General features: G+C 43.1%; 1 protein-coding gene across 1 annotated transcript in view; it reads left to right on the top strand.

Annotated features, from left to right (window-relative positions):
- plxnb1b (plexin b1b) overlaps positions 1–23878 on the top strand; it is a 169376-nt gene that overhangs the window by 15251 nt on the left and 130247 nt on the right. Inside the window, exon 2 of the mRNA XM_037679067.1 lies at positions 21084–21171. The gene's annotated coding sequence lies outside the window, so the exon portion shown is untranslated. The remainder of the gene's footprint in view (positions 1–21083; positions 21172–23878) is intronic.

Here is a 23878-nt window from a genome sequence, read left to right as displayed (position 1 = left end):
ACTTTTAATCCAGGTTACAATAATCCACACTTTTAATCCAGGTTACACTCTTCCCTCAAGGACACATTTTACAAAGTAGCTACATACTGTGCAGGTATAAAGACACATTTGTATATATTTTTGTGTACATTTATTTTTTTAAGCTATTTGACTAACTTTTAGTTTTTATTATTCAATATTTTACTAACAGAATAGTCAAATAGCAACCTGTTTTTGTGCGAATTGCTATGTCCGTCAAATGTTCAATTATGGAATAAAGTGGTGGAAATTAAAACATTTGTTTGTTTGTTTTTGCCGATTCATCGATTAATCGAAAAATAGTCGGGCGATTAACCAATTATTTGAATAATTGTTAGTTGCAGCCCTATACTAATTTAATGAATACTTACTGTATTTTACTGGTACTATTTGACTTCCAGTCACATGACCTCGATAATACTTCTGGGTAATATTTCCCAGTAAATAATTTTTAAATAATTTTGGTTACGTAGGTGTTTGGCACTGTTCTGTCCAGTGATTACACTTAGATAGTCATTGTGTTCATTTTTTAGGTATAATGGTTGTAACCATGTGTCAGACAGCGAAACATCATGAAGACTTGTGATGATCACTTCACCACTTGCTCTTGTCGAGGTCGGACGCTTTTCCCTTCCCCTCCCTCTCCGCTTTGCTTTGCTGTTCTGTCTGTCTGTGAAACTGCTTCTGAGCCTCTTGCATATCTTCCGAACCATAATTATGGACTTGTTTTGATCAGTTGTTCCCTCAACACAATTGACAACATTTCTTCAAAGAGAAGACAGGCTTTAGCTGAGCCGATTTGCCCTGTTTGCACACATGCAGCTGGATATCTCATCGACTTGAAGACTTGATGATGTGTCTATCTCTGCTGCCATCTGTGGATTTTAGGGACACATATTTAATTGGATTTACAATAACTGGTTCCTGCTTTTTGGATTCAGCTGGTGCTGGTTTTATCAATAATCAAGGAAGTCGTCTGCAGCAAATTTGGACCCGATCACGCTGCTTGCCTTCATGATGACTTTGTTCATGCTTCCAGTACCCAGACTCAAATGCTTTGGGCAGAATGGATTAGATCTCGGGGATTTTTACTCAGGCACGTTCCATCGGAGTGGCCATGTAATTTGGACATTTCGGAACCGTTTGGACCAACACAGACTTAAAGTAGATGTCATTAAGTTCTGCCTGTCCCCAAAACAACTGTGTGTTTATCTGAATTTGGCTCCCTCAGCTGGCCTTGAAGGCCATCTTATCTGAATTTGCCTGGAGAAAATGTAATCTGACACTCTGCCCCACCCCCTCCCCCTACCATCAAGGAATTTCCAACTGATAACCAGAGAAAACCAGCTGAATAAACATTGTGTCATCATTTCAGGGCTCTTGGACTCCCATAGGCGTTGTCCCTGGCCATTCCCCGACATCAGACAGGCCCCCTCCCTCTCGGTTTTCAAGTCCTGTTTAAAAACCCACTACTATTCAGTAGCTATCAATACCAGAGGATCTGTGTTTTGAACCTGTATACTCCACACTGGTTAGTCATCATATTTATTATCTGCATCGTTTTTATGTCTATATTTCTGATTTACCGCATTTTGTGTATTGCTTTGTGTTGCCTGTTTTTCTGTCTGTACAGCACTTTGGTTTGCCTTGTCGCTGTTTTAAGTGCTCTATAAATAGTATGGTATGGTATGGTATGGTATCCATCCATCCATTCATCCATTTTCTTCCGCTTATCTGGGGTCGGTCGTGGGGGTAGCAGCCTAAGTAGGGAGGCCCAGACTTCCCTCTCCCCAGCCACTTGCGCCAGCTCTTCCGGGGGAATCCCGAGGCGTTCCCAGGCCAGCCGACAAACATAGTCCCTCCAGCATGTCCTGGGTCTTCCTCTGGGTCTCCTTCCAGTGGGACGTGTCCGGAACACCTCACCAGGGAGGCGTCCAGGAGGCATCCTAAACAGATGCCCAAGCCACCTCAACTGGCTCCTCTCGACATGGAGAAGCAGCAGCTCTACTCCGAGTCCCTCCCGGATGATCGAGCTTCTCACCCTGTCTCTAAGGGAGAACCCAGACACCCTGCGGAGAAAACTCATTTCGGCCGCTTGTATCCGAGATCTCATTCTTTCGGTCACAACCCAAAGCTCGTGACCATAGATGAGGGTACGAACGTAGATCGATCGGTAAATTGAGAGCTTCGCCTTTTGACTCAGCTTTCTCTTCACCACGACAGACCTGTACAGCGCCCGCTTCACTACTGATGCTGCACCTATCCGCCTATCGATCTCACGCTCCATTTTTCCCTCATTCGTGAACAAGACCCCAAGATACTTAAACTCCTCCACTTGGGGTAGGACCTCCTCCCTGACCCGGAGAGGGCACTCTACCCTTTTCCGGCTCAAGACCATGGCCTCGGATTTGGAGGAACTGATCCTCATCCCTGGTATGGTATCACTCGAGAATATTTACGGATCTCACCGGCGGGAACTGGTTGATTATTACATCCTTATCAGAACTCCTACAGTGTCCTCGAGTGCATCCTTGATCATTGCTCACCGCTTTCGTCGTCTCTCCACCCCCGAGGAATGTCTATGTCACTATGTGCTATATGTGCGAGGTGTTTTTCAATATTAGAGTTTTTCTTCCCAGCTAAGAAGAAAAAGTTTAAGAGGAATTTTTTTGTCTCCAATTCCTACGTGCTCCAGTTTCACTACTTTTTGTCTGTCTAAGCAGGTCTCACTTGTAAATGAATCTTAGAGGCTCAATGTGATTTATCTGTCTAAATAAAGGTTGAATGAATGAATCATGAAGACTTGTGGCGATCACGCAGTCTGAGTGTGTGTTGAAAGCAAGCTATATTCTGTGAAACACCACCTGGTGGCTGATTTTTGTACTACAGCAAAAAAGCTACACTAGAGTTGCATTCGGGCCCGAAAAATCCGATCCGACCTGGCCCCAGCCCGTAGTCATCATTTCCAAACCCCACCCGACCCAACGAATTAACATTAATTACAGGTCCAAACCCGGAAAAAAACCTGACATTTATAATTAGTTATTAACGGTTGGAGATGTACGGCAGAATAAAAAAGTGCAGATCGGAGTTGAGGGGGTGTTTGTACTTTCATGGCTGTCAAAGAACATTTAAACCCTGCTTCTGCCTACATTCTGATTTATTCAGACACGGACCCTGCTCTGACATGTCTGCTTTGTGATCTCACCTGTTTGGGTCGTCGGCCACACGTGTAAAAGCCCGACACTGGCCCGCCCATCCAGCACATTATCATGGCCCGCCCCGCCCCAAATTCGGGTCAGGTGGGGCCGGGCTTAGGGCCCGGGTTAGAAATGACAGATCTAAGCTGCACACTGTCAGGCTGGGCACACGTTCTGATAATGAATAGTGGATGCCCGCGGCTTAATAACTGGGATGTCTTATTTATGTACAACATCATAATTTATCTTATATTTAATATGTGCGGCTTAGAGACAGGTGTGTTCTGTAGCCCAAGAATTACGGTCCATCTTTATAGATTCTTGATTTTTTTTTTTTTTTTGAGAAAGAAACCGAGTCAGAGAGTTGTAGTAATTAGTTTTTTGTTTTGTTCCCGAGTGTTTGTTTGATCCAGTCTTTGTATATAAATACACAGTGTAGTATTTGGTTTCAGTTTCTCATGTTGACTCCATGCTGGAGGAATGTTTCAGGCTCCCTGATATATTGTCTTGATTTAAACGTTTATTTCAGAGCCTTGTTCAGTTTTTACTGCACCGTAATCTCCTTTTTCATTAAAAGAAATCCAGCAGAGCTCATCAGTGTGCTCTATAGCCTTATATTCACCTTTGTGTGTTATCCAATGAGCCTGGCTCCATAAGCAACACACACCCTGATGTTTTATGAAGGCAACTCTATGGAAAAGCTGCACAGAGCACAAAGAAGCTCTTTGTGCAGAGGTGTGTTTTCCACACACAGCATTCAGGGAGCAGCAGACAACAGAGCAGTCAGACTAACATTTACCCTTCACTCCCTCTGAACTGACCTTGCTGGTGCCACAGAATGGAGCCTTTATTTATGTCCAAGTCTGGATGGGTTTGTCTGCAAGTGTGGATGAAAACCTGACCTACTCCTTCCTCAGAGCGGCTGTCCCTGTTCAACTGAATCACCTTTTCTAGAACGAAGGGCAGACAAGGGTTTGATCCTCAGGGTGCAACAGCTGACTGCTTCCCAGAAAAAAGGCCAGTGTTCTGAAGAAAAGAAGATTATGGATCTGGGTTTAAACTGGAGAAAGACAGAACAACTCAATTTATTTTCTTACTGTCTTTCTTTCTTTGTCTTTCAGTTTCTAAAACAAACAAAAAAAAACATAACAAATTTAGGCTACATTAAAAAATAAATATTTTTCTCCAAAAGACTTGCAGGAACACAGTGACGCAACTGGTAGAGCTGCTGCCTCTCAGCGAGCAGGTCCCTGGTTCAAACCCCGGTCCAGGGGCCTTTCTGGGTGGAGTTTGCATGTTCTCTCCATGTATGCGTGGGTTTTCTCCAGGTGCTCCAGTTTCCTCCCACAGACCAAAAACATGCATGTTAGGCTGATTGGTAACTCTAAATTGTCCCTAGGTGTGAGTGAGAGAGTGAATGGTTGTTTGTCTCGTTTGTCTCTGTGTGTCCCTGTGATGGACTGGAGACCTGTCCAGGGTGTCCCCCACCCCTCACACAGTGATTGCTGGACATGGGTACCGGCGACCCCCGTGACCCAAAAATGGAAGAAGCGGGTAAAGAAAATGGATGGATGTACTTGCAGGTTGAATTGTATTGAAAGGGGGATAAATACAGATGCATGCCACACTTTTCAGAGTTTTATTTATAAAAATAAAATCAAGACATCCTGATGGATGCTCAGTAATCCAGGTGGAAAAATCTAAAAAAGTTAAGTCTGGTCCTCTGGACATTCAAAAAACAAAACAAAGCAAAACAACAAAAAGAAAATGTTTTCAGCTCAGTCTCTTAAATAGCACCTTCTCAGAGTGGATCAACCAGTTTTGCTGCTGACAACCAGAACCAGCTCATCACATGCTCAAGAAGGACCATGTTGGATTTCATATTTTTATACCTTTTTATATTTCCTATCAAGCATTCAAATGTCATGTTATACAAAGTGTGTGTGTGTGTCTTTCTTACTGGGTTGAACTATATTTATATAAAATGTTTACTAATTCTAACTATTTTACCTTTACATATAATCTTATATTAGCTAATGATAATTTTACAAGTTCACATTTGATATATTACAAGCAATCAAACCATGCCAGATAGACTGATTAACATAAATAAAGCTAGAACACATTTCTTTAATTTAGACTTAATATAGTTTGAATAAGTAAAATCCAACTAAAGCAACTAAACTAAAACAAAAGTATAAAAAGGGATCAAGTAAGAACACGCAAACATGAGTTAGATAATAATTAATAGTTATTAAACTTTTTAAACTAACGTCCTTCAGGGGACGGGCTACACCAGTAACCATGGCAACTGAAGGGCTAAACCAATCAGAGGAGCTAGCTTTTTCAAGCTTTTATAAAAGCCGGAAATGACACACGCTCAGCGGGCATTTCCGGGGAAGACCAGACCGAGACGGTTCGTTCTTTAATGCTCCAAATGTATGCATATATTTTATTAATGTAATTGTTTGTCTCTGAATATCTGTAGCCCCTGTTTGTCAAATAAATATTTTATACCGAGGGCGATGTCTCAGCTGTCTTGAACACGACGTGGTAACCAGCCACGACAACCATAAGCCTATCAAACCATCGTTCCTCTCTGTCCAGGATGTGAACATCTTCATCCCTGAAAGTCACATCCTGGACAGAGAGGAACGATGGTTTGAGAGAGGAGTAAAGGAGGCCATCTTTGTGAAAAGAAATCGTCCATCATTAAACAGGGGTGGAGCCTCCAGGTTCAACTGTCCCCCTCTTACAATGCTGTGATTGCTAGTATCACTCAGCCCTCTGTGAACAGTAAACAGCCATCAGGTGCTAATGATCCATTGTTAGGCTGATGGTCCTTCTTGAGCATGTGATCAGCTGGTTTTGGTTGTCAGCAGCAAACTGGTTGATCCACTCTGAGAAGGTGCTATTTAAGAGACTGAGCTGAAAACATTTTCTTTTTGTTGTTTTGCTTTGTTTTGTTTTTTGAATGTCCAGAGGACCAGATTTAACTTTTTGAGATTTTTCTACCTGGATTATTGAGTACGCATCACGATATTCAGTGGAAGACAACACTCCAGTAGACAATTACACGACAGGGAGACAGAAAAGTGGGTGAAGAATTTATCTGACAGACAGCTCACCCAGCCGGAGACAGAGATTCTTGTCAGGGGACTGAACTTTGCGGTTGCACCAAGTACAGGTCCTTCTCAAAAAATGAGCATATTGTGATAAAGGTCATTATTTTCCATAATGTAATGATAAAAATGAAACTTTCATATATTTCAGATTCATTGCACACCAACTGAAATATTTCAGGTCTTTAATTGTTTTAATACTGATGATTATGGCATACAGCTCATGAAAACCCAAAATGCCTGTCCCAAAAAATGAGCATATTTCATCCCACCAATGAAAGACAAGTGTTTTTAATACAAAAAACACCAACCTTCAAATAATCATGTTCAGTTATGCACTCAATACTTGGTCGGGAATCCTTTTGCATGAATGACTGCTTCAATGCAGCGTGGCATGGAGGCAATCATCCTGTGGCACTGCTGAGGTGTTATGGAGGCCCAGGATGCTTCGATAGCGGCCTTAAGCTCATCCAGAGTGTTGGGTCTTGTGTCTCTCAACTTTCTCTTCACAATATCCCACAGGTTCTCTATGGGGTTCAGGTCAGGAGAGTTGGCAGGCCAATTGAGCACAGTAATACCATGGTCAGTAAATCCAAAAAAGTTCAATCTGGTCCTCTGGACATTCAAAAAAACAAAAAACAAAACAAAGCAAAACAACAAAAAATGTAGAAACGTTTCGTCTCTCATCCAAGAGACTTCCTCAGTCTGAGGTGCTGTATTCAGCTCAGTCTCTTAAATAGCACCTTCTCAGAGTGGATCAACCAGTTTGCTGCTGACAACCAGAACCAGCTGCTCACATGCTCAAGAAGGACCATCAGCCTAACAATGGATCATTAGCACCTGATGGCTGTTTACTGTTCACAGAGGGCTGAGTGATACTAGCAATCACAGCATTGTAAGAGGGGGACAGTTGAACCCGGAGGCTCCACCCCTGTTTAATGATGGACGGTTTCTTTTCACAAAGATGGCCTCCTTTACTTCTCTCTCAAACCATCGTTCCTCTCTGTCCAGGATGTGAACATCTTCATCCCTGAAAGAGTGACCTCTGACCTGGAGATGAGTGTAGACCTCAGAGTCCTGGCCTGATGATGTTGATCTTCTGTGCTGGTCCATCCTTTTGGCCAGTGGCTGTTTAGTTTCCCCGATGTAAGACTGATCACCCTCCTGACACTGAACAGCATACACAATATTACTCTGTTTGTGCCGGGGGACTGGATCTTTGGGATGAACCAGTCTTTAATGTATTTTGGGGTTTAAAAGCCACTGGGACGTTATGTTTAGAAAATAAACGTCTCAGTTTCTCTGATACTCCCTCAACATACGTAATGACCACTGGTCTGGGTCTGGGTTCCTCCTTTTCACCTGTTGGCTGACTGGAGTCCTGTTTGGGTTTCTTCTTTCAGGAAGGCCCAGTTAGGATATCCACATTGCTCTAGAGCCTGTCTTGTGTAGGATTTCTCCTTCTGCCTGGCTCCTGAGCTAGTGGGGACGCTGTCTGCTCTGTGGTACAGAGTCCTGATGACTCCTAACTTGTGCTCCAAAGGGTGATGGGAGTCAAACTGCAAATACTGGTCTGTGTGGGTGGGTTTGCGGTACACCTCAGTTTGCAAATGTCCTCTATCAGAGACTGAGACCTCACAGTCCAAGAAAGCCAACTTGCCATTTTTTACATCTTCTCGTGTGAACTTGATGTATTTATCCACAGAGTTGATGTGGTCAGTAAAATGTTGGACTTCCTGAGATTTGATTTTAACCCAGGTGTCGTCAACATACCTGAACCAATGACTTGGTGGTGTCCCTGAAAAGGACGTCAAGGCTCTCTTTTCTTGAGATGAAAGTTAGATTAGATATAGATCTATAGTTGGCCAGAATTTCTGAATCAAGGCCAGACTTCTTAAGTAAACGTTTAATTACAGCAACCTTGAAGCTCTGTGGTACATAACCATCCATTAAAGACAAATTAAGTAGATCCAAAATGTGGACATTAATTAGTGGAAATACCTCTTTAAACAGTCTGGTTGGGATGGGATCTAGCAGGCATGTGGATGGTTTGGATGAGGTTATTATTTTTGACAATTCAGAGCTCAACAGGACAAAAACTGTCCAAACATAAATCAGGCTCTAGTGAAATTTTTAAAGTTGTCTCATTTGACAGGGGACTAGAGATAGTAGAAGGAAGGATGGTTTGAATTTTCTCTCTAATTGAAATAATTTTATTTATAAAGAATCTCATGAAGTCATCACTACTTATAGTTGTAGGGATACATGGTTCAACAGAAATGGGACTTTTAATTAGTCTGGCAATAGTACTAAACAGAAACCTAGGGTTATTTTTATTCTCCTCTATTAAAGATGAGTAATATAAAGTTCTAGCTTTACGGAGAGCTTTTTTATATGTTAGCAGATTATCTTTCCAAGTTAAATAAAATTCTTCAACATTAGTAGAGCGCCATTTTCTCTTCTGGTTTCTAGATGCTGCTTTAAAGTACGTAACTCAGAATTGAACCAAGGAGCCAGTTTCCTCTGATTGATTACTTTCTTTTTCATTGAAGCAATTTTATCAAGTGAAGTTTGCATTGAAGTTGTAAGATGATCAACTAGATGATCTAAGTCTCTGTTCTCTGATGCATTACTCTGCAAGACAGAGGAAAACATTGATGGAAGAGATTGATTAAATTTGGTTACAGCATTTTCTGATAAGCACCTGCTGAGATGAAATGTACTCTCAGTGACTGTGTAGTCATTTAATGTAAACTCAAAGTTATTAAAAAATGGTCAGACAGAATAGGATTATAGGTTAGAACTAAATCAAGAGTGTGATGATAAGAATGAGTAGATGTGCGGACGTTTTGGGTAAAACCAAATGAGTCTATTAAATTATTAAAGGCTATGCTTAAGCTATCACTTTCAACATCCACATGAATATTGAAATCACCCATTATGATGATTTTATCAGTATTTAATAATAAGTCAGTTAATAATTCTGAGAATTCAGACAAAAACTGAGAGTAAGCGTCTGGTGGACGATATAGAACAACTAGTAAAAGTGGCTTTTCTGATTTCCATTTTGGATGAGAAAGACTGAGGGACAGTGATTCAAAAGAATCATAACTAATAACTGGTTTGGCATTAATCAATAATCCTGACTGAAAAATAGAAGCTACTCCTCCACCTCGGCCAGTTGTTCTAGGAACATGAACATTTAAATAATTAACAGGAGTGGATTCATTTATACCAACAAAATCCTCCTGTTGTAGCCAAGTTTCTGTCAGACACAATAAATCAATATGATGATCAGTTATCAGTTCATTAACTAACAGGGATTTAGAGGAAACAGATCTGATGTTCAATAATCCACATTTAATGATTTTATGATTTTGCTCTGGTAAAGTAACTGTGTTTATTTTAATAAGATTTTTATGGTTTGTATTTTTAGAACTGATTTTTGGTTTATTTAATTTGAGCCGTGGGCGAGTTGACCCTGTTTCATTGTGGGTGTGGGTGGGTAACAGAGGAGAAGCAGCACAAGAACATCTGTGGTGGAAGTGGTCTCCAGCTACAAGTTCTTGGGTGTACACATGAACAACAACCTCAGCTGGAGCAACAACACCACCAGCCTGATGAAGAAAGATCATCAGAGACTCTACTTCCTCAGACGGCTGAGGCGAGCTGGTCTGGAAGCTCAGTCCTCACCTCCTTCTACAGGTGTGCAGTGGAGAGCATCCTGTGCTCCAGCATCAACGTGTGGCATGGAGGCTGCACAGCTGCAGAAAGAAAAGCTCTGCAGAGAGTGGTGAAGGCTGCACAGAAGATGTTGGAGTCAGCCTCCCCACCATCACAGACATCTACACCTCCAGATGCAGGAAGAGGGCCACCTGCATCATGAAGGACCTCACTCACCCAGCACACACACTTTTTGCCCCGCTCCCCTCAGGAAGGAGGTTAAGGAGCATTAAGTGTAGAACCACTAGACTGAGGAACAGCTTCTACCCTGAGGCTGTTAGACTCATGAATCTCTAACCAGAATAATCACTGTGACAAAAAAGAAAAAAAAAATCACTGCAAATGTGATTGTTGATATGTGCTGCTGATTATCCGTGCTGCTGAGCTCATGCTACTGATTATTTCATGGTGCTGTATTCATTCATTCGTACTCATCCACCCAAAAAGACTCATGTTCATGCTGCTTTTGTTCGTTGTATTGTTTTACATTATCAGTGTTTCGCTTATATCTGAGATCTTTTAGCGTACCGTTTGGTGTTTGTTTAGCGTATTTCTTAATATCTTAGATCCATATTTACTGTTTATTTTTACACTTTATATTTTTGCTTTTGTTGGATGTCACTGGGACCCTATGTGCACAATTTCGTTCCACCTCATGTACCACATGTGGTGTGAAAGACAATAAAAACCTTGACCTTGCTTGTCTTATTGCTGGATGAATAAAGCTGGCTTGAACAGAATCTTGGTGCGTCCCGTTCTGGTGCAAAGAGGAAGCAACAAAACTAATATGGTTCTGGTCAGTCCCTTTTTTCTGGTATCCTGTTCATAGTTCTCCTCACCATAATGAGCATGTGAGAACTCAGGCTGTAATTTGCCTCTGAAGACTCATGAAAGTCCAAATATGCAGTAGAATGATTACACAAACACACCGACACTCCCCTCCCACACACATGCACACACACGTGCGCACACACACACGCACACACACACACACACACACACTTCTGTATCTGCTGCCATCCAGCTTTGTTCTGTTTGTTTGAGCCTTTCTACATGTGATATCACAAAGTTCTCAGACTGTAGCTTCTTTGGAAGAGTGCTCTCTTAGTCCTCTTGTCTTGGTGGTTCTCAGTGTTCAGACGTGTTCTCAAGCAGAAAACTTTACCAGAACCTTGTGGACTACAATCTTTCTGTGGATTGTAATGTTTGATCTTAATTATCATCCTTTTTAAACTTTGTTTCCATCAACGAAACCTTTCAGAGCCAGTTGTACGTGCATGGACCAGCCTGTTTCATCTCGTCTGCCCCCTCAGCGCCCACATGATGTGGGCACAAGATGGCCAGCAGCATGAAGACAATTTTAGTCCAGTAAGGATGCAGGCTTTGACCACAACTATTCTAGTATTTGCTATGAGCAGCACACACACACATTAGACCAGTGTCAGAGGTCGTGTTTGATAATTAGCTTGAGGATAAGAGACCCCTTCTCCCCCCCCCCCCCCCCCCCCTGTGGCTCTGAGGGATCAATGGACCTCATAGCGTCAAATCCTGGACTGATTGGTCCAGTTTTGATTTCTGGAGGTTTCAGTCAGTAACAATGGAGAGAAACTAAAACTGGATAAATCTGATTTATCCTTCTAACTTTCCTTCAAACTCTAGCCGCAGTATTTTGGATCTACTGAATACTTTTTAAAGGACTTTGGACACCTAGATAATAAACAACTGCAATAGTCCAGCGTAGTCGTGACAGATGATGTAGAACAGTTTTTCTGCATCTTTTTGGGACGTGTTTCTAACTTTGGTGATATCGTTCAGGTGGAAGTGTTCCTGGTGACATCTTTATTGTGTGTGTGTGTGTGTGGGGGGGGGGGGTAAATTACATCTTCTTTTGGCTTTCCAATGCACCCCCTACATTATTCCAAAAGTTATATCTTATTGATACATCATCTGATCTGCAACTGGTTTTTGTTGACTGAAACTTTGTTTGCTAATTGTTGATTACCACACATGACATGTTGAAAAGCATAAAGGAAGTGCTCGTCAAACATTCGCCAACAAACAGAAAGTCACAATAACTCCTGTCTGGAAGGTCGGATTTCTCCTGTACTTGTAAGACCTGAAGCTGGACAAGTACTGACATGGACGGAAGACGATATGGAAGATTCAGGAAATGCGCCCCGTGGTGAACGCATGTGGGATTGGCATGAGAGCGTTTGCGATGGCAACTGGGTGGACTAGCTAGAGCTCCTGCGGTCGCTGTAAGGCCGGAGCGGTGCTTTGCTGCGAGGGCCTCCAATGCTGCTTGCAGCTTTAATTTTCTGTGTTTCTTCTGGTATTTAGACACTGCAGTAAACCAGTAAAGCAGAAACAAGCTTGAACAGCAAGGCACCATCCATGTCAAGAGAGAGAAGAAAACCTTAAGTTGAGCTCTGCACTTTACAAAGTGGTGCGTTCACTAGTGTTGATAGAGCCGCAATGCATTCAAGAGCATAGGAACTATTAAATTCAGAAAGAAACAAGCCGTAACCAAACAGAACCGAGTTCAGTAAAGAAGCCAACTACACAACAATGTGAGCTTTCTAACAGCTTTGTTAACAATTGTTATTAAAGGTTGAATGAATATACTTAGGCAGCACGGTGGCGCAACTGGTAGAGCTGCTGCCTCTCAGCGAGCAGGTCCCTGGTTCAAACCCCGGTCCAGGGGCCCTCTGGGTGGAGTTTGCATGTTCTCTCCGTGCATGCGTGGGTTTTCTCCGGGTACTCCGGTTTCCTCCCACAGACCAAAAACATGCATGTTAGACTGATTGGTAACTCTAAATTGTCTCTAGGTGTGAGTGAGAGAGTGAATGATTGTTTGTCTCGTTTGTCTCTAAGTGTCCCTGTGATGGACTTGCGACCCGTCCAGGGTGTACCCCGCCCCTCGCACAGTGATTGCTGGACATGGGCACCAGCGACCCCCGTGACCCAAAATGGAATAAACGGGTAAAGATAATGGATGGATGGATGAATATACTTAATTAGAATCAGACTTTTTAAAGAGCAAGTCACCCTTTCATTTGCTCTCATTTTCATTTGGTCATTTGCTCTGTATGTTTTCTGTTTAAATTTAATGTGCACAACTGTGTTTTTGGTTTTGTTATACAGGAAAAAACTTTTATTTTTGAGACATTATTTTATACAATATACACGCTGTTTGTTAATAAAGGTGCTGTATGACAGTTGGGATTTGGAAATAAGGTTTACCTATGAAATATATTTTTGTTATTATTTTATGGAAAGAAAAAATATTGAGATATATATCATATTTCACCATTCATCTTAAAATATTGAGATATTAATTCTGGTCCATATTGCCTAGCCCTACCTTCCACTGATGCTCAGTTCTCAGCTGCTTTCAGTCTGAATAACAGTTGTGCTACTGAATGTAGGGATGCACCGATCCACTTTTTTTTAACTTCCGATCCGATCCCGATACCCATAGGCGTCGCAACCATTATATGTGAAGGGGACAAGTCCCCCCCACATAAAAAAAAAGTTTTTTTCCCCCCCCCCCCCCCCCCACACACACACACACACACACTTTTACTATAAAACATTAGTTCAGTCGGCGCAGTTTCTCTTTGTCATGAACGAATCCATTCCACTTGATTAATAGGAGAATACTCAAACCACTAAAACTCCACTCCAGGTTTTCCAAGTTAACTCCAACTCTCCACCGTCACCTCCTGCCTCGGCAGAAAATGCGCACAGGTGAAGGAGGTGGAGGAACCTGTGTTACTCGCTCGCCAGTTTAGCAGCTTAGTGCGGGCAGTTGTTGACCAGGAGTTTGATCATAAACATATATAATAATAATAATAATGTAGTCACAATGTCAGCACTGTATGTTTCCATACAATGGCGAAATTAGTCTCTGCATTTAACCCATCCACCACCAGGTGGTGCAGTGGGCAGCTATTGAAAGCGCCCGGGGGGCATTTTGGGGATGAGACGTGCTGCCCAGAGACGCCACGTGATGTGCAATGACTGGGGATCAAACCTGGGACTTTCGGGTCCCAAGCCGGCTGCCCTGCCTCTACACCATCTCGGCCCCCATGTTAGGAGGATGCTTGAAATGGAGAGCTATGTCTGTAGCATGTTAGCTTAGCAGTAACTGTGACGCTGTGAGACGCTGCAGGTGTAAGAGACTCTGTGTGTTCAGGTGACACACTCGGCTGCAAACTGCTCCAATGAGAGGTGAAGATCACAACACGATAATGCCAACAGGACCACGTCATCTGCAAAGAGGAGAGATGGAATCATGAGGCCACCAAACCCGAAACCCTCCGCCCTCTGGCTGCACAGAGGAATTCTGTCCATAAAAGTTATGAACAGAATCGGTGACAACAGGCAACCCTGGCAGAGTCCAACTCCCACACTGAAGGGGTACGACTTACTGCAGACAATGCGAAACAAACTCTCACATGGCTTGTATATGGACTGAACAGCCCGTAACAATGGGCCCCCAATCTCATACTCACAGAGCACCCCCCACAGTTTACCCCGAGGAACACGGTTGAATGCCTTCTCCATGTCCACAAAACATATATAGACTGGATGGGCAAACTCCCATGATTCCTTGAGTATCCTAGTGAGGATAAAGAGCTGATTCAGTGTTCCATTGCCAGGACAGATCCCACATTGTTCCTCTTGGATTTGAGGTTCAACCAGTGATCGGACTCGCTTCTCCAGTACCCTTGAATAGACCTTACCAAGGAGGCTAAAGCGAGTGATGCCCCTATAGTTGGAGCACACCCTCCGGTCCCCCTTTTTGAAGAGAGGAACCACCACCCCAGTCTGCCATTCTAGTGGCACTGCCCCTGATGTCCACGCAACATTGCAAATGCGTGTCAACCAAGACAGCCCCACAACATCCAGAGCCTGAAGGAAATCAAGGCAAATCTCATCCACTCCCGAAGCCCTGCCACCTCAGAGCTTTTTCACTACCTCGGCAACCTCAGCCACAGTTATGGACGTATCAACCCCAAAGTCCCCCGACTCAGCTTCCTCCATGGAAGATGTGCTGGTGGGATTGAGAAGTTCAGAGAAGTATTCCTTCCACCTCCTGACAACATCACTGGTTGAGGTCAATAGCGTCACACCTTCACTGAACACAGTGTTAGTAAAGTGCTGCTTTCCCCTTCTCAGCCGCCTGATGGTTTGCCAGAATCTCTTCGGAGCCGACCGAGAGTCTCTATTCAAGGCATCACCAAACTCCTCCCACATCTGATCTTTTGCCTCAGCAACAGCCAAGGCCGTGAACCGCTTGACCCTCTGGTACTTCTCAGCTGCCTCCGGAGTCCCACTGGCCAACAAGGCCTGATAGGACTCCTTTTTCAGCTTGACAGCCTCCCTAACCTGAGATGTCCACCACCGAGTTTGTGGATGGCCACTGTGAGAAGCACCAACAACCTTGTGGCCACAGCTCAAGGCAGCTACCTCAACAAGCGAGACACAGAACATGGCCCACTCGGACTCAATGTCCCCCTCCTCAGCTGGGATGCGGTTAAAGCTCACCCGGAGGTGTGAGTTGAAGATCTCTCTGATGGGTTCTTCTGCCAGGTGTTCCCAGCAAACCCTCACTACTCATTTGGGTATACCGGGTCTGTCCAGCATCTTCCCCTGCCATCTGATCCAACTCACTACTAGGTGGTGATCAGTTGAAAACTCAGCTCCCCTCTTGACCCAAGTATCCAAAACAAATGGCCACAAATCAGATGACACGACTATGACATCAATCATCAATCTACAACCTAAAGCATCCTGGTGCCAAGTGCACCTATGGACACCCTTATGTTTGAACATGGTGTTTGTGATGGACAAACTATGACTAGCACAGAAGGCCAACAACAGAACACCGCTCAGGTTCAGATCATAGAGGCCATTCCTCCCAATCACACCCCTCCAGGTCACACTGTCATTACCCACATGGACATTGAAGTCCTCCAGCAAAATAAAGGAATCCCCAGCTGGCGCACCTTCCAGCACCCCTGCCAAGGACTCCAAGAAGGCCGGATGCTCTGAACTGTTGTTCAGCGCGTAGGCACAAGCATCAGTCAGAGCCCATCCCCCCACCCGAAGGCGAAGGTAGGCCACACTTTCATCTACCGGGAAAAACTCCAACACACAGGCACCAAGTCAGGGGACTACAAGTAAGATAAGGCCCAACCCCTCTCAAGGAGCTCGGTTCCAGAGCCCATGCTTTGCGTCGAGGTGAGCCCAATTATATCTAGTCACAAGCTCAGGCTTCTTCCCCACCAGAGAGGTCACGTTCCTTGTCTCAAGAGCCAACTTTGGTAAGCCATGGTCAGAGCGCCACAGTCCCCGCCTTCAGACACTGCCCATGGCATCATGCACCCAACTTGTATGGCCCCTCCTGCAGGTGGTGGGTCCACAGGAAGGCAAACCCATGCTGCTCCTTCGGGCTGAGCCCAACCGGGCCCCATGGGTAGAGACCAGGCCACCAGGCACTCACCGATGAGCCCCTCCCCCAGGCCTGGCTCCAGGGTGGGGCCCCGGTAACCCATGTCTGGGCAAGGGACACTGAGTTCCTTGTTTTATCCTGTCCATAAAAGTCTTTTGAATCGCTCTTTGTCTGGCCTGTCACCTAGGACCAATCTGCCTTGGGAGACCCTACCTGGGGCAATTATAATTGCCCCCAACAGCATAGCTCCTAGGATCATTCAGGCACACAAACTCTTTCACCACAATAAAGTGGTGATTCAAGATGGAGCAAAAATAATACCAACAATTAAGTTCTAAACAATTCAGGTGCAGACAGAAACATTAAAGGGTTTATTGTAGTTCAGAATTAATTTTATTGTCCTATGTGCAGAAAGGGGGAGGAGTTGAAAAGTATGATAGCCATAGGACTTCCTGTGGTGTTCTGTGGAGCACCTCAGTGGTCTCAGTCTGACTGAAGGTGCTACGGTTAGAGTCCAGTGTGTCATGTTGTTCAGGATCTGGAGCAGTTTCCGCAGAATCCGCTCCTCAGACACCTCTGACAGAGGCTGCAGGTCCACTCCCAGAACTGAACCAGCTCTCTTGATGAGCTTATCAAGTCTGTTGGCATCAGCTTTCTTCAATCTGCTGCCCCAGCACACCACAATATAGAAGATGCTGGAGACCACCAAGTGGTAAAAACCATTGTAAACATTGTAATGTGCACGTAGTGGTAGAGCCATCATAACCACTTTTGTCGGTGATTTCATGGCTTTTTGTTGTTGTTGTAGTGTGGGAATGGCTGTGATGATCATCATGGAGTTCAAGCCCTGGTTTTCACTGATTACAAATGCATATCCTTCACAATAAAGTCTCAAACGACTTTGTAATTTGCTTCACTCTATTGATCGCTGTTAGCATTGGCAGCTAGTAGCTACTAGGAGTGTAACGTACACGTGGGTGTACCGAACCGTTTCAGTACGGCACGTTCATTTCAGTCCATGTGCGTACCGTTTCAGTTATTTTTTCACTCGTTAAATTTTATTAATGAGAGATTTTGCGTCATGGAACTAAAATTCCTAAGCGTGTTTCAGCACGGCGCTATTTTCTTGCAGCACATGTAGCATTAGCAGCCTAGCATGTCGTTGCGGTCTCCTGTTTGGGAACATTATGTCTTTCTTGTTAAAAGACAAGTGAACAAATCCAAAGCTGTGGGTCGACGTTGTTTCACGGAGACTGGATCTGCAGCAGCAACACGTCGAACTTGTTAACAACTTGAAACGACATCATCCGAACGTGAACGTCTCTTGTAGCAGCTTGTTGCAAAGAGCAATAGCAGCAGCATTTAAACAACCTTCATCAGGTAATTCAGATCGGTCCAGATCAATAACACAAGCTGTAGGAGTTTTTAAAACTCTGGAACTATTTCTGAATGTTGCTGATGCACCGGCTTTAAAGTTATTGAGCCTCGCTACGACATCACGTCAACACTTCAGACAGAAAGTTGTAGCAGCAATTTATGAAAAAGATCAAACTGATCGTCAACAAGCCCTGGACCAGATTAAAGTCCTGCTACATGATGATGATGATGATGATGATGACCGAGAGATCCAACCATCTCTTAACAACTGTTCAAGAAGAGGTATTGTTCTTTTATTATTACTATCTAATTAACTTTTTTAAATTTAAAATTATAATCTTATTAACTCATTTTTTTTACCTCTTTGTGTTTTATTTCCAGTCTGGGACAGAGACAGCAGCTGAGTCTTCTTCCTCTTCAGGGAAATCCACCAGAGATCACCTCCAGCTAAGAAGTTTGTGATGACTGAACTGTGAACTTTTCCAGGGACCTGTTCCACCTGTGGGAGCAGCTCCAAGAGGTTGTGATGAGGCCAAATACAGCCGCACTGTAAAATTAGCAAAGTGCTCCCTCTTTGTTCCTGCTACTGCTGTTAGTGAGAGGTTTCCTCCAACGCTGGAGATATTCACTGCAACTAGATCTGTGCTTTTGACAGAAAATGTGGACAAGTTGGTCTTTTTGGCCAAAAACTCAAAACTTGATTAGTTACATTGTAAACTGTTGCTGCTTATTGTTCTGGTTCTGACTGTTACTGTATTTATTAAGATTTTCATTATTGTTTATTATAGTTTATTTATTGTAAAGAGTGCCGTTTATTTAAAATATCATCCAAATGGGTCGCTTTCATTTATTCTTATACAAACGTGTTGTTTACTTGGCATATTTTCAAAATAAACGTTTTGTAAGTCTTTATCTTTTTTTGTACCGAAACTGAACCGAACCGAAATGTGATTTGAGCGTACCGTTACACCCCTAGTAGCAACCATCATCTGTGGCAAAGCAAAGAGAGGTAATTAGAAATACCCTCCGTCCATTCATGTTGTGAGCATAACTTGAAAAATTATACTGACTTAAACTTTGATGTGTGGATACATCTAGGTGTAAGAAAAGTTCCGTACCTCCACTGCTCCTGGTGGTGAATAAAATGGCTCCCTCCGCTCTCCAGGATCTGTCACTCTGTGCTGCCTCGAACAAGAAAAATCAAACGGACCAAAAAAGGGAATTGAATTGAATCAAAAGTCCATTCTTTGGTTCTCATGTGTCTGAAACTGTGAATGAAGCAGAGCCTGATTGAGTTATTCTGTACAGAAGTGGAAAACCTGTTCTGTTTGAGATTGGTACAGTGTGGGAAATACTTGTTTTCTGGACATTTTGCTTATTTGTTGTGCAGTTTTAAACAGATTGTGTATAAAGATAGATGAGAATGTATCCTAAATGTCCCGAGGATTTCAGGTTGAACAGTCTGGAAGGTTTGAAGTTTTTCTGAAAACATTTCTGAATCCACTTCAGTCAGTCTCAACAGTGTAACTTACAATGCAACCCAGTTGGCTGGATGATCGAGCAGAAACTTTGTATGACTTAAGCGTCCAGTATACTCGGGCATACATCAGTCTGCAGAGGTCCACGCGTATCGGATTATAGTCGAAACGGATGCCCACAGGGCATGTCTGTGCAAAGCTCAATTTTCACGACCCCGTACGCGTACTCGGTGTCACACAATAAACTGCCCAGCGACGGACTGTTTTGTATGTGACACCAATGTATTAAATTCCCCTTCTTCATCCCTGATCTGGTTTAATGGTCTTTTCTTTTGTTTTTTGTTTTTTGCCAAAAGGCAAGTGATCTCTTCCTCCTCCATTGGCACAATGACTGAAATTGTGAGAAATTAAGGAATTTGTCACGAGCAAATTAAAATCAGTTCCAGCGTGGCTGTGGGAGGGTCTTGAGATTTCCTGGTGGGCTGGTCTGATGTGTGGGCTGCAGGGCCAGCGCTCCCTGTTTTTCTTTATTTTTTTTTTAGAACTTTTTATTAACAACATATAAACACAGAACACTGCTGCGGCTGGGGCTGCCAGCTCTCGTTTTTTTTTTTTTTGGCGACCTGTCAATCAATCCAGTAGACGTCAGCAAATGACCATTCGGCGACCTCAATTTGTCCCTAAGGTAAATGCCCCTTGCCTGCAGAGCTGGTCTGCAGCCGCTCAGGGTGGAAACTCAAGTATGAAGTCTCAACCCTCTGCGGACAGTGCACATCAAATCCGCACGGAAAAAGGTCTGCGCAAGTATACTGGAGCCTTTACCATGCCGGTCATGCTTTGCGTTCTTTGTTAGCTTGAACACTTTCAGTATCAAAGCACAACTCATCTGTGAGCAGCAGTATTTACCAAAGACGTTAATACTTCCTGTTCCATCAGAACGATCAAAGGACCTCTCCTTGTTCAGGTTCTCTTTTAGGAATGCAATGTTCATCTGCTTCTGCTTGCTCTGAGACTGGAGGTACATATGTGTTTCAGATTTCAGTTATTTGGGGGGGATAAGTGGTGGAGTGGGTGTCTTTGGCCTGTTGCCAACCTGTTACCCTCATTCCCACATTTAGAAGACTGGCACCAACAAAGCAGGCTTTCTAATCCTCTCTGGGTGGCAGGGAGGTGTGTGTATGCAGACTGAGGGAGTCAGCTCTGTTGGAATGAATAGTGTCTCTTTCAGACTTTTTCCAACTATTTTATCAGCTCCCCGTCGCTTGAGCTCACAGGGGATCTGCCTGAACTCGTCAGAGATAATCTACCTGGAGATGGAATGCTGAAAAGCAGAGGAAGTGTTTAGAGGAGATGGTGGAGGGTTACGAGTAGGCTATACCAAATATGTAATTAAAAAAAGACATTTCATGGGGATTCACCAAGTGAACATGAAACACAGGTTTACACATCAAAACAGATAAATGTTTATCCTCTTCCAAGTTCCCAAACCATGCTCTTTTAGTTCTCAGGAAAATAAGGTAGCAACACCAGAACTAAGGAGAGGTTGGTTTTTTTTCAAAGCTGTGAAAGCATTTCTGACGAGTTTATATTATACATTGGGTTTGAACCATCAGTCCATGTCATTTCTCCCTTTGAGAATATAAATGCCATGGGCTGTCAAAGATCTGGGAGCTCAAAGTCATTTGCTCTTTTCTTTGTGCTGCAGGTGATATCCAGAGGGATTTGTTGTTAACTCCAGCTGCTGGGAGGTCAAGAGGTCACACACCTCTGTGAAGCACTGCTGAAAACAAATGGTAAGGAGTCAAACAGTTTTATTGATCTCTACAAGTCCTGATACTGTTTTAGTGGCTCAAATATTATTTTTAATCATTTTTTTAAATATCAAGACAATTAAGTTGTACCATTGATGGTTCTTACATGGTTAACCTGTTAAATATCAATCATATGATATGATCATAGACCATTTAAAAACTTCTCAGACCAGCAACACTGCATCAGACCTACAGAAATCCCTAGCACCTTTCGCAGAACGCTTTAACTCACTTTAAGTTGTCGTCTTTATGTTTCGATGGAATTCATTTAAGAGCTGAGTGCTATTGCAAGATGGAGCCGCTGTTAGTCTCGGTGTGGCACACCAAAACCAAAAGCCAGCACAGAACTTCAGGAGTTTTATTGATCATATGTGTTATTTGAAAAACATGTCAATCAGCTTCAGTCACTACTTATTGGAGCTTGTTCTTGCCTAAATTAAAATGTATAAAATAACATTCTGATATTACCTCCTGAGACCCTGCATCTCAGGAAGACACTGGTTTCCTACACCTCAGTATTTGGGGACTGCCTGAAGGCAGCCATCTATTATTATCCACCTGAAAAGGGTCTTGCTCTTCTATCAAATTTAATGCAACCCGAACCACAATGTCCCCCTTACATCGAAACGATCGGCTCGGCACCGTGATGTGTGTGATTATTTTTGTTGACATTTCGAGTTACCATGGCGATGTAATTTTCAAACTTTTCTCATTAAAAACACTGATGGAGCTCAACAGCTTCTAGCTGCCACAGTGAGGTCACATGACCTAGAGTGAAGAGGTCTCTGAACAAAACACTGATTAACTTTTGGAGCCATTTTGGTTCAAGATGGCTGCCACAGCTAACTCAGAAAACTCAAAATTCACTATAACTCAGTCATTCTTTGAGATATTGAGCTGACATTTGGTGTGGTTGTAGCTGAGAGTGAGTTGCTATACATTTCTGATGCAAATTAAAAATCCAAGATGGCTGCATTACCTAAAAGGGAAAAAATAGATACTAAGCTATTTTCAAATTGATATAACTCTGAGGTTTTTAGAGCTATTGAACTGAAATTTGGTGTATTGGTAGCTGAGAACAATCCCTAATAGATTCTGACTGCAAATCAAAAATTCAAGATGGCCACCTAGGCTAAAAAGGAAAAATGACTATAACTCATTGAATTTTTGCCAGATTGAGCTGAAATGGTGTGTACTGGTAGATGAGAGCGAACCCCAACCAGTACTGTCAAATCAAAATGTCAAAAATGGTTGCAACGTGTCAGTCCCCATCAAGTTTCTCCACAAACTTTCTAGTTTATTCTGTTCAGCTAAGAACAGATGTCCTTATTCAGGGAGATTATTTTAACGTTTGTTTTTAAGTAATAATTGTTCAAAAAGTTTATTGTTGTTGATGAGGTTCTAAAACCATACTGCAAGGGGAAATTCAAAATGCATACCAAACCAAAGCTTGAAAATTAGGACGACTGTCTGGCAAAGGGGAATCACTGGGGGTCCATCAAGTTTTCATGGGTGGCCATTGCATCATGAGTCATTTATTTACCAACAAGATGAACGTTGGGTGTGGTGGACTATTAATAAGTTAACTGTGCATTGGGGGTGTCAGAGTACTGTACGCTGGACAGTATCTTAGCTTGCATGAGTATATCTGCCACGCCTTCTTATAATAATACAGTTTTAAATATGTAATGGGCCATTCCTCTCAGTAAAACTCTAACTGCAGAACATGAACAAGACTGCTCCCAGTTGTAGAGACCAAGCCCCATATGCCCCATTTGTACCACTTCTACCCAGCCCCAACTCTGCTCAGCTCGCCACGGACAGATCCCTATTCCACCAGTACTTTTGAGCTGATGTGAGGTTGATTCGGGACCTTTTTTTGTTCCTGCTTCTCTGCTGGGACCGGTCAAGCTGAGTGAAGCTGACTCCGGACCCAAACGTGAATGCAGGTCACTGATTGGTCAGGGGGAGGAGTCACTGGATCTCAGAAACTTTTCACTGATCCACCATTTGCAATTTCTCTGAACTCGGAGCAGCAGCTGGATCTATTTTCAAGATTTTAAAAACAATAATGACAACGCCGTGTTTAATGATGAAGTCCAGGCGTTTTTTGTGTTTGGTGACCGACGACAAAATTCGAGTCAGTGGAGTCACCGCGGAGGATCATACGAGCTGCCGACCTGTTGAAGCAGGTGAGGCTGGACCCCGAGCCCCGGCAGGCGGGAGGACCGGGATGGAGGGACGGAGGGTGGAAACGTTTTCTTTTTATACATTTTATGTACAAACCGGATTCCAAAAAGGTTGTGACACTAAACAAATTGTGAATAAAAACTGAATGCAATGATGTGGAGATGGCAAATGTCAATATTTTATTCGTAATATAACATAGATGACAGATCAAAAGTTTAATCTGAGTAAATGTAACATTTAAAGGAAAAATATGTTTATTCAAAATTTCACAGTGTCAACAAATCCCAGCAAAGTTGGGACAAGTAGCAATAAGTGGCTGGAAAAAGGAAATTGAGCATATAACGAACAGCTGGAAGACCAATTAACACTAATTAGGTCAAATGACAACATGATTGGTATAAAAAGAGCTTCTCAGAGTGTCAGTGTCTCTCAGAAGCCAAGATGGTAAGAGGATCACCAATTCCACCATTGTTGCGCAGAAAGATAGCGCAGCAATACC

Source organism: Nematolebias whitei, chromosome 7 (genome assembly GCF_014905685.2).
Source record: "Nematolebias whitei isolate Nwh7 chromosome 7, NemWhi1, whole genome shotgun sequence".
Lineage (NCBI taxonomy): Eukaryota > Metazoa > Chordata > Actinopteri > Cyprinodontiformes > Rivulidae > Nematolebias > Nematolebias whitei.
Note: the sequence above shows the minus strand (reverse complement) of the source record. Positions and strands in the feature narration are given on the sequence as shown.